The sequence below is a fragment of the Solanum lycopersicum genome, chromosome 4 (genome assembly GCF_036512215.1).
Source record: "Solanum lycopersicum chromosome 4, SLM_r2.1".
Lineage (NCBI taxonomy): Eukaryota > Viridiplantae > Streptophyta > Magnoliopsida > Solanales > Solanaceae > Solanum > Solanum lycopersicum.
In genome coordinates, this window is record NC_090803.1 from 45,056,357 (window position 1) to 45,068,089 (window position 11,733).

An 11,733-nucleotide genomic window follows, 5' to 3' on the forward strand; every position below is an offset into this window, starting at 1 on the left:
GAACCATTAAACTCACCTCCCTTTCGAAACCTTTTTGATGTAGTTGCCATGGTGAAGTCATCTGGCTTCACTCCCTCTAACTCTATCACGAAGTCTACTACTTCTTGAAAAGATTCTGCTGTAGCCGCTACCTGTAAGGCTGAAATCCGCAACTCTGATCTCAACCCCTTCACAAAACGGCGAATCCGCTCTTGTGGACTGAAACATAGTTGGGTGGCATACCGTGATAATGCACGAAACTTAGCCTCATATGCAGTAACCGACATCCTACCTTGCTCTAGGCTGAAAAACTTATCCCTTTTCCTATCCCTCAAAGTCCGGGGGATATACTTCTCCATAAATAAACTAGAGAATGATGCCCAAGTCATAGGTGGTGCCTCTGTTGGTTGACACTCAACATGTGACCGCCACCACATTTTGGCGTTCCCTTGAAACTGATAAGTCACAAACTCAACACCAAACAATTCTACTATACCCATCTTGTATAGTAGCTCATGACAGTCAACCAGAAAATTGTAAGAATCCTCAGATTCAGCACCCTTGAAGACTGGAGGATTCAATTTCAAGAACTTACTGAAAAGTTCATGCTGATCATTTGTCATTATAGGCCCTGTAGTCAGACGGGGAAACATGCCTATTTCCAATGAGGCGTCCATGCGGGGAGCCATAGTAGCCAAATGTTGTACCTTCGGAACCTGAGGTGCTGGTGCAGAAAACACTGGAGGTGTCTGGCCCTGATCAGATAACCCGCTAAGATAAGCCAGAACCTGATTGATCATCTTTAGGGTAGGTTGGGGTGGCATTTCCTCATTCTTCACTTGTTCATTTTCCCCATCCTCCCCTTCTCTTACTACTTCCTTAGTCGGTGGAGGAGTCACCGCCCTAGTACCAGATGGGCCATGCGTTCACCCTCTTCCTCTAGAGGACGTCCTCCCGCGACCTCTACCGCGGCCTCTTGCCACTGCTCCTCTTGGAGCTACAGCCTCAAGGGCTGGCTCAGATGCATCTTGTCTTGCTGACGTTGATGTTGGCGCGGTTGTTGCTCTAGTTCTAACCATCTGCGAAATAGAGTGAAGATGGTCAGATACTAAGTTGTATCACCTAGATACCAATTGGACCCAAGTAATAGCACGAAAGAATGAATGAAAGAATGGAATTTTCCTAAAGTCTTATAGCCTCTCAAAGAAAAGTAAAGGTGTCCCCCTACCGTTCCTTAAGACTCTAATAGACTCGTTCTTGTATGATGAGACCAACGAACCTAATGCTCTAATACCAAGTTTGTCACGACCCAAATCGGATCACGACTGGCACCCACACTTACCCTCCTATGTGAGCGAACCAACCAATCTAAACCTTAACATTTCAATATAATATCAACAGAAAGTAATGCGGAAGACTTAACTCATTAATAAAAACCAATTCAATAACTTCTAAAATCCAACATCTATTATTCCCCAAAATCTGGAAGTCATCATCACAAGAACATGTATGATCAAATTACTAAATCTAAGAGTATCTAAGAAGCTAAAACAAATGAAAACCTAGTCCATGCCGGAACTAAAAGGCATCAAGACACGAAGAAAAAGACCCAGTCCAAGCTAGAAGCATTAGCTCACCCTGAAATCCGGAGTAATGAAGACTGGCTAGAGTTGCGGTTGAGTTGAAGACGATGGCAAGTTTTTGCACTCCACAATAAACAAGAAAACAAAACATAAAAGTAGGGGATCAGTACAAACACAAGTACTAAGTGGGTATCATCAGCCAACTCAAAAAATAAAATAGTATATATCAGATAAAATCATAAAATCAACTAATATCCTTAGCATGCAGCATTTACAATTACCATAACCCTTGGTCACAACAACAAGCACTTCAATGAGGACTCACGCCTCCTCATCATACACATTTGGGAATTTTAGATTCATTAGATTGAGTATATTAACATCTTTTATGATTTCATTTTCTTTATTCCTCTCGTGTCGGTACGTGACACTCCGCTCCTCATATTCTATCCTGGTGTCGGAACGTGATACTCTGATCCTCATTCTATCCTGGTGTCGGAACGTGACACCCGATCCATATTCTATCCTGGTACCGGAACGTGGCACCCGATCCATATACTATCCTGGTGTCGGAACGTGACTCTCCGATCCTCATATACTATCCTGGTACCGGAATGTGGAACCCAATGCATATACTATCCTGGGGTCGGAACGTGACACTCCGATCCTCATATACTATCCTGGTACCGGAACGTGGCACCCGATCCATATACTATCCTGGTGTCGGAACGTGACACTCCGATCCTCATATACTATCATGGTACTGGAACGTGGCACCTGATCCCCTAATCTCACTACTTTCGTTCATCAAGCCTTCTTTTATACCAAGGCATCATCATTAACAAAGTAGATTAGGGTTTCTTTTCAACATTTAGGATTCAAAAGCTTCATCATGATTATTATATCACAATTACATAATCACATTCATGCAAGCATACAATTAAGCATATAGAAGGGTTTACAATACAACTAATACATATCATTCGCTATTAAGAGTTTACTACGAATAGCATAAAAACCATAACCTACCTCAACCGAAGATTAGTGATCAAGCAAGCAAATTTTCTCCAAAAATTTGTGCTTTCCCCTTCTCGATCGACCCTCTCTCTCTCTTCTTGTTCTTTCTATTTTCTTTATTCAAACCCCCTTTCTTTTACCCTAATTAACATATAATTAAGAATAAAAGATTGCAATAATAACCCACTTATTAACTTAAGGTTACCTCTTTTAACCCCCAAGTAATTAGACTTATTAACATTAACCCACTAACTTTATAATTAAAGAAGGAATAGTCAAAAAAGTCCCTTAAAACATTAAAGAAATCCGATCCATACTGGGATTACGCAACCTGCGAAGGCCCGTTGTGCCTGCGACTGTCCGTCCTGCAGGTCGTCGCAAGGTTCAGAGACTCAATTTCCACCAAAGTGTCTGTGACGGTCTTTCACACATGTGACGGTCCGTCCTGCCATTTCGTTACGAAGTTCAGAGAGTCAATTTTCAGTACCCAATTTCAGATTTTCTAAGTGTTTTGAAACGAGACCCTGCTACGGTCCGTCGTGCCCATGACAGTCCGTCGTGGGGTCCGTCGTCTCAGCCAGTTTTTCAGAAATAAAATCTGCTGCTCAAAACGACTAAACGGGTCGTTACACTATGTTTCCAAAAATATAATATCTTTTTAGTACCTTAAAGAAAAGGAAAAACACAACCTTACTACTCCATCAACCAAAGGTCTCATTTCTGTTTGTACTTCAAAAACATTTTAACTAAAGATTAAGACGGATTTTGGTAACGATACTAATCAAAAAAATACACAACTTCTGCTTTTGATTATTAAAGATAGTAAATTAGATGAAATAAAAAAAGGGAATCTAAGATATAATGCTCAAGTAATATTGTTGTATGTTATTGAGCGTGTTTTTTTTGTTCTTTTTTTTTATAACCAAGAAGTCCTCGAGGGTCAATAGTGCACGGTTCATAACTCGGTGGATGATAGACCCGCCCATTTACTCTTCTCCACTTATTTACCTGACTTTTTGTCTGCGGTAGGGTTCGATTGAGCATGTATATATATGTATGGAAGATGCATAAAGGAATGGGATATGTTCTTACTGTATTGGAAAAAGTCTGATTTATGAACAACTGACTCCACTCCCTCCCCCACCCCCATTATTTCCCTTTTCCTGTATTTAGTAATAATTTTTCTGGTATGTGGAATTGTAACATTGAGCTTGTAAGAATAATATTGTTGAAATTCAATTTCAGCTTACAATATATATTGTAACATAATTCTCATTGAAAAATATTGTTGAAAGGGATTATCCTTTCCATTCAAAAGGGGTACTTTTACTTACCATTAAGATCAAGGGATTCGATCAAATTTCATTCTTTCTCACTATTCAGAACAATGTGTGAACAACGTCGTCAACTCTCATAAAACAACCACTAGAAATCGACTATATTAATCCTCACTATTCCGTTTACGCTCAACTCATGTCATGATCATATCAAATAAAAAACAATGCACAATGACCATGAGGACCACAATGAATATATTAAAAAGATCAATTACCAACCAAAGATTCATCCCATAGATCATTCAAGGAACAGAAATTGAAACAGATTAATCAAAAATATCCATCCAAATTCACCTATGTTCACAAACTGATGGTCTTCATAGTGGCAAATGTATAATAACAGCCTTACTGCTGTATCAATATTCTTTTTATGATTTCAACTATTTTAGCAAAATATTATGATCTGATTAAAGAATAGTTAGGTTAAAACAGGGTCGTAATATGGATTCTAATCTACACTATACACAACTTCTGCTTTAGATGATGTACGCTGTAATTTTGTTACCTCAGCGAGTACTTTGAAAAATTTTTTATCTTCTGTTTCACAGGGCTTGGTTATCATTCTGACCAGTGTTGGAGACTGTCCAATAAAACCTTGATAAGCGGCATTTCAGCTGCTACTCCGGTTACATCATAAATATTTACTGTCCTCAGGTGATTAAATTGCATATTCGAGAAACTTTCAGGAATATCATCAACAGCCTCCCGGCGTGCATGTTAAAAATATTTTCTAAGAAAGATTGAAAAACCATCATCCTTGATTTAAATATTGAAGATCATAAGAAATTCAAATACATACGAAAAAGAGAGAGAAAAGTAAACATCATTAACAACCTCGATTTCAATTTCTTCTAAATTTGGAGAGCTTCTTATCATGCAAAGAGAAAACAAAAGATAAAAGAATACTCCTAGATTAATTCAAGATATGTGAAGGCATTTATGATAGAAATTAACATGAGGGAGCCGGTCCAATATACACGTCCTAGGAAGAAAATGTCAAAAATCAGGATGACTCAAAGTTATAAAAATGCAAGTTATGAAGCTATATTACCTGAACATACTCGTAATTCCACCAGAGATTCTCAAGAGCAGGAATAGACTCAAAGATCTTGTCAACATCATGTTCTACCTCTACCAAAAATTCTGTAGGCTCATAAGAAACTTTGGAAAGAAGAGGGACATTCTTTAAATGTAAAAACTATATATTACCAGTGAAGATAATTGACCTCAGCTTGGGAGCACTAATTTCAATGTGATTTGTAATAGCGTCGTGTTACAGCACTAAATGCTCAAGCAACGGGAAACATGAGATTATACTAGTGCTAAGCTAATTAACTAATTAAATCCATCAAACACCAGATGAGGACGTATTTGGCAGTCCTTGAGGAACACATACCTCAATTGTGAACATGTAAAATATGTAGAAGTCAATTCATATGACGTATCCTAAACGGAGGTTTAAGGACAAGTTGTTGAATGTCATTCCTAGAGAGGATATATATCAAGTGATATCGAGTCCTCTGTTGTTTTCCATAGTGTTTGATCAAATTTCAGTTGTGGAAGTCTATGCCAATTATATTCCATTTCTTTGATAAGATGCTTGTCCTCACAACATTTCATAAAGGCAACCTCGTTAAAATGTCATCAATTAAATTATCAGGAAGGTTTCTAAGTACATCGCGGAGGTAAAAGTTATTTTTTCCCCATGTGGAAGCATAACATCAAATGACCACTACAACAAGAATCTGCAGAAAATTAACAAGAACACAATATGTAACTAATCTCGAAACTGTGTGGTTAGAGTACACACTACCTAGTTACTTGTGAACTGAAAAAGTGATTGTTTTCGAAAGACCAACAACTCAAGTGTATCAAATCCAAGTAAAATAAGTGTTGTTTTAGTTATCCAAAACGTAGAAACTTATTATTCCTATTTTAACCTAGTGAAAATCCTAATTCCGCCACTACTGAAACACAACCATGATAGACGTACACGTACCAACACACCATGTCCTTGAAAAACATTAACCCCATTAAGTTTTACGAAAACCTTACTTCAATTTCATCATATTAAAGCAAACCCAAAAAATAAAAATGCAATCTTGATATAAAAATTCTATAGAACAAGAACCATAAACATAGAGAATTTGTGTTAACAGAGAAGAAGAAGTACTTGAGAGAGGATGAATGTGAAGCACTCTGCTCTCTCTGTCTTCTCAAAAGGAGGTGTTGGAAGAAATTGAAGAGACAAACTTTTGAAATTATTTTATTTTGTATATGAATGAAAGTTAAATTGTACTATTTTAGATTCGGTTTTGAAGTTAACAATTGCTTCTGTAACGAATGTTGATAGTATTTATTATTTATGTGAATTTTATAGTTTTTTTGAAAATTTTGAAAATATAGTTAATCTCTTTTTCAATAACCGTGTAATTATTAAAATATAAAATAAATTAAAAAAATAAACTAAAGTAGAAAATGAAAAATCAAACTTTATATGATTTGATTTAGTTTTTAGAACTAATAAGATGAAATAGTTAGTTTAGGTTTTTTCTAATTATAAATTAAATCAAATCGACCTTTGTGCCCTATCTGAAATAAAGAGCAAATTTGTTTTCGTATTTAACAACTAAAACTTCTTTTTTCATTTTTCTTAATGATTCTAAGAGTATATATATTAACTCCCAAGTAATATACATTTTCTCGTTTAAATAATTTTTGTATTATACGGTCATCTTACATGTTCAAGTATGTAATATATCATATTTAAGATGCTTCACAAATATTAAAATAGAAAGAATATATATAGTTGAAGAAAAAATTAAGGAAAAGATAATTAAGACACATTTAAAGTTTCATTTTTTTCCTTTTGAGAGTTTTGTATATAAATCATCATGGGTTTTTCATTTTCTACGTGAATTAGCCCGTGACAGTTCCAACTTCCACAGCCATGTCTTATTTCATGTTTCTAACAAAGTATTAAAAACATTCATCCAGGTTCACAATTCTATGTTTCCAAGTAGAGAAAATCTTTATAGTCCCTTAAAGCAAAGGCAATACACAGCCTTGCTACTCCATCAACCAAACGTCTCATTTCTGTTTGTACTTCCAAAATATTTCAGCAAAAGATAAAGAAGGATTGTAATAACGATACTAATCAACAAGATACACGACTTCTACTTTAGATTATGCCCGTTGAAACTTTGTTATCTCCACGAGTACGATGAGATATTTGTTAGTTTCCATTTGACGAGGCTTGATTACCATTTTCACCAATGCTGGAGACTTTGCGAATAAAATCTTGATAATCTGCATTTCAACCTCTTCTAGTAGTACATCATTAAACTTAAGTGTTCTCAGATGATTAAATGTGATATCCAAAAAGCTTGCAGGAATCTCATCAACAATCTCCTGGGGCACACATTCGAAATAATCTCCATCACTAAGGATACATTCCTAAGAAAAATCAACAAAAAAACCATCAAGTCATTACATATAAATATAAAAACATGGAAAATATAGAGAGAAAAATAAACATTAGTGACAACCTTAATTTCAATTTCTTCAAAATTTGGAGAGCTCCGTATTATGCAAAGAGCAAACGAAAGCTCAAAAAAATCTCCAAGAGTAAACCAAGACATGAATAGGCATTTCAGACAGTTAAGAACTGATGGAATCCTTGTTTGTATATCTTTAGTTGATCCATTATCGAGCTACGAATAAAATGAATCTGGATGACTGAAATTCCAAAAAAAAAGCACATATGAAAATGCATTACCATTAAGTAAAATGAATGAACATTACCTCAAAAAGATCCCAGCTGAAACACTCCAGAGCAGGAATAGACGAAAAAATATTGAAAAAATCTTCTTCGTCCTCTAGAACTAAGTATCTAGGAGCATACAGAACATTAGAAAGAACAGGGAATTTTCAAGATGTATCAATTGTATATCGCCACGAAAGACAAATGATCTTAGCTTTGGAGCATTAATACTCATGAAGTACGGATTGTCTATCTCTTACAACACCAAATCATCAAGCAACGGGCAATTAGAGATTAAACTTTCAAAATGTATCAGAAGATAGTATGACAAATTTTAATATTAGCCTAATCAAATTATTAAATTCCTTAAAGAAACATGGAAGCTGTATTTCACATTCCTTGAGATACAAATGCCTGAATGCGTAACAATTAAAAAAGAAGTTAGGCAACCTGTATGGGGGATAAGTAAATAAAAGTTTAAGGAAAATGTAAAAGATGATCAATGTTGAGGGAAAAACTCAAACGATCAACATCAGGACACACTATTAGACTAATAATATTGAGGGTGACCTTCAATATTGAGGGTGACCTTCAATATTATTTTCTCTATGAAACCTGAGGAAACTATCAATATTTGGAATAAATCCAATAGTAGGAGACGTCAAGTCCTCGGGTGTTTTCCACACCGTTTCATCAAACTTCACATTTGGAATTCTCCAGCAAATATATTTCCAGTCCTTCGAAAGTGTACTAAGTCTAAAAAAATCTCGAAAAGACAACCTACTTAGAATGTCACTGATTAAACGAATGTTAAGGTTTCTAAGTGGATCAGGTTAAGGTAAACTAAGTCCTTGTTCATCCGGAGGCATGACAATCCGTGTAAAGTAAACAAAAGTACGATAGGTAAGGTCAAACTACATGCTACACAAACAACAAACAAACATGTCACAACTCTAACATTAAAAGAAAAGGTGCATAATAGGAGGCAAATGTAACTTTTTTCCATGTTTAAAAAATGCTAATGAAATTATTTGTAGCAGCCATTTGCATTTATATATTTAATTTGAACAACTTGATGTTATACTTGTAGTACTAGAAATTTATAGTATTGAGTGCTTACATCAAAATACTATCGGAATTACATGTGCTTGTTGTAACATTATAAACTAATAGATAATACTTAGCACTTCCTTTAGCACTAAAGGTGTCATTTGGTAGTACATATTTAAAATAGTTTTTATGACATTTTAGTACAATGTTTGAGCGTAAATTTAACTCTGGTACAACTAATACTAGTATGACAATTAAAATCTTTTGGCATATATGACCGTAAACATTTGTTCTACAAGAAGAATAAAATATTAATTTAGTGAACTACACACTTAATTTCAATATTTTGGTGAAACATAATAATAAAATACATCCTGAAATTTTAATTTATGTATACGCTATTAATAAGAACACCAAAATCATGAGAAATGGTATTATTTTGTTAATTCAAATATTCATATCCAACCCCATAATAAAACCTAAAACCATCAATACTTGAATGAGAAATCAGATTCCTATAAATTAAAAAAAAATATTAATAGTTGAACCAGGTGATATTCATTATTCAAGACTAAGCCTTATGTCCATATGCCTTTAATCTATGTTTTCTCAAGATAAGATAATTAGAATTTCACAAATATTTTACTTTTTCTTAATAGTGTGACTATTTGAAAAGCTACAATCTTAAGGGAAACAAGTTTGAAATAACTTAATTCTGTTGCTACCACCACCATTACACAATGAATTTAGATACACCCATCATCAGAGTATATTTCTTGTTATTGTTGTTTTAATTAGGGTTTCTTCCGAGGGTGACTCAATGCTTTTAAAGATGAGGACTATGCCTTAAACCCCAAAATTGAAGGGCCTAATTTTTTAGTAATAATAAAATTATGCTTTTTAGCAAAAAAATAGAGAATGTTTTAATTTGTTTAAGATTCTTTTTCGTGGACAATTTTTTAAATTTAACTTTCACATGATATGTTTAAAACCACAAGATAAGTACATACAAATATACATACATACATGCATATATATATACATATGTGTGTGTGTATATATATATATATATATATATATATATATATTTATTTATTTATTTTAAGATCATACAAATAAAACCAGTTTTACCAAAAAGATAGAAATAACTTGAATCTCACATTGAAAAAAAAGTAATTAAAATTTAGGCTTCCAACTTATTTTTGACATTAGACCACTAATTAGCTTGAGCCGTCACTGAACTTACTTATCAATTATGTTTACTAACTAATGCTAAAATGTTCATTTAAGAAAGGACATATGTTGAATACTAATTAATTTTTTTCTTTCTTCATATTGTTTACTTGTTATTTACATTCAACACTATCTAAGCAACTTTAACACAAAAAAATGTGTATTTATTACATTTTAAAATATTTCTAGGAGGTATTACGACATATGAAGAAAATGTGTATTCTTAAAATTTCGACAATAGTTAAAGGGAGTACTTATGCTTTTTTTTTAACTTCGTATTCAAACATTTTAATAATGACAATACTGACCAGGTTCTTGATGCAGGAAGTAAACAAGATACAACACAAGTACAAGGCTATAATCGGGACGCTCTTAGTGATCGCACTAAGGATAAGCGCATCAGTTAGAAATGGAACGTAAATATTTGTTCAATCAGATCAAATCTCACAACATGTGAAACCAAAGCCATATTCAAGGAAAATCAATCAAGGATATCGACGATAAAATCAAGGGAAAATGTTAAGGAAACATCATCAAACCAATATTTACAAAGATTACAAGATAAATCAACTTAAGAAAAGGATCAAATCACACAGGACTATCAAGCGAAGGCTCAAAATCCTCACGCAAGGAAAGAATTGATCTATCATACACATATCTAATATGGACATGATTGAACAGATCAATTACAAATGACTCAACGATAAGATCAAAGATCCTTGATTCAAATTCACTTGGGTTTCTTATAAGAGCTTACACTATATAAAACCTCTTTTGCCAGTTGTGTGAAGCACATAACTGTTAGGCTATTGAACATCTTCCAGCGAAAGTCCCATGGCCTAATCCTACTTGAAAAAGGATTGGAATTATTCTGTTTATTTGGTTTCCAATTCTATTAGGAAAAGGATTGGAATTGTAATCCTATTTGTAGTTTGTTTTGGCTTTGTAAGGAAAAGCACAACTCTATAAATAGAGGATGGTCTTGAGAGAATAATTTAATTGCTCATTGATATCGTCTTTGAAAGTTATTAGAACATTAAAGAGGTTTTTGAGAGAGCTTTCAACAAGGGAAAAGAATGAAGGAAAAGGGTTATTTTGCTGTAGTCTTTTTCTCCAACCAGCAATATTCAAATCGTGTTTCCCGATTAGCTAACAGTTGGATCGTGCTGACATTTGGACTGAGTGTTCCAGACATCTTGGTGGTTGATTTAAATGGTGGAGATCTAATTCGGAGGTCAGCAGGATCCTGTTTTAGATCTCGAACAAAAGCAGAGTTTGAGTGATGTTTCTTTCTATTTATGTTTTGTTAGTGTAGCTATTGTTTGTTCTTTTTGGGCAATCGTTGTGTAGACATTAGAAGAATATTTTTAATTCTCTTATTCGTATAGTGAAGCAATTTGGATCTTGTCGATCCCGTGGTGGTTACCTTCGGTTTGAAGGGTTTTTCCATGTTAAACTTAGTGTTCTTTAATGTTAGATTTTTGGTTTCATCTTTTCGGCACAATAACTGGTATCAGAGCTAAGGTTATATATATGGAGGGTAATATAAGCAATATGGTATGTCTAAATGGAAGAAACTACAACATATGGAAAAGCAAGATGAAATATCCATTGTTCATGAAGAAGATGCATCTTCCGGTTTTTTCACTCATAAACCCGAGAATATGACCAATGAAAATTAAGAATTTGAGCACTAACAAGTATTTGGATATATAAGACAATGGGTTGAATATAATATTCATAACCATATTGTGAATGAGACACATGCTAG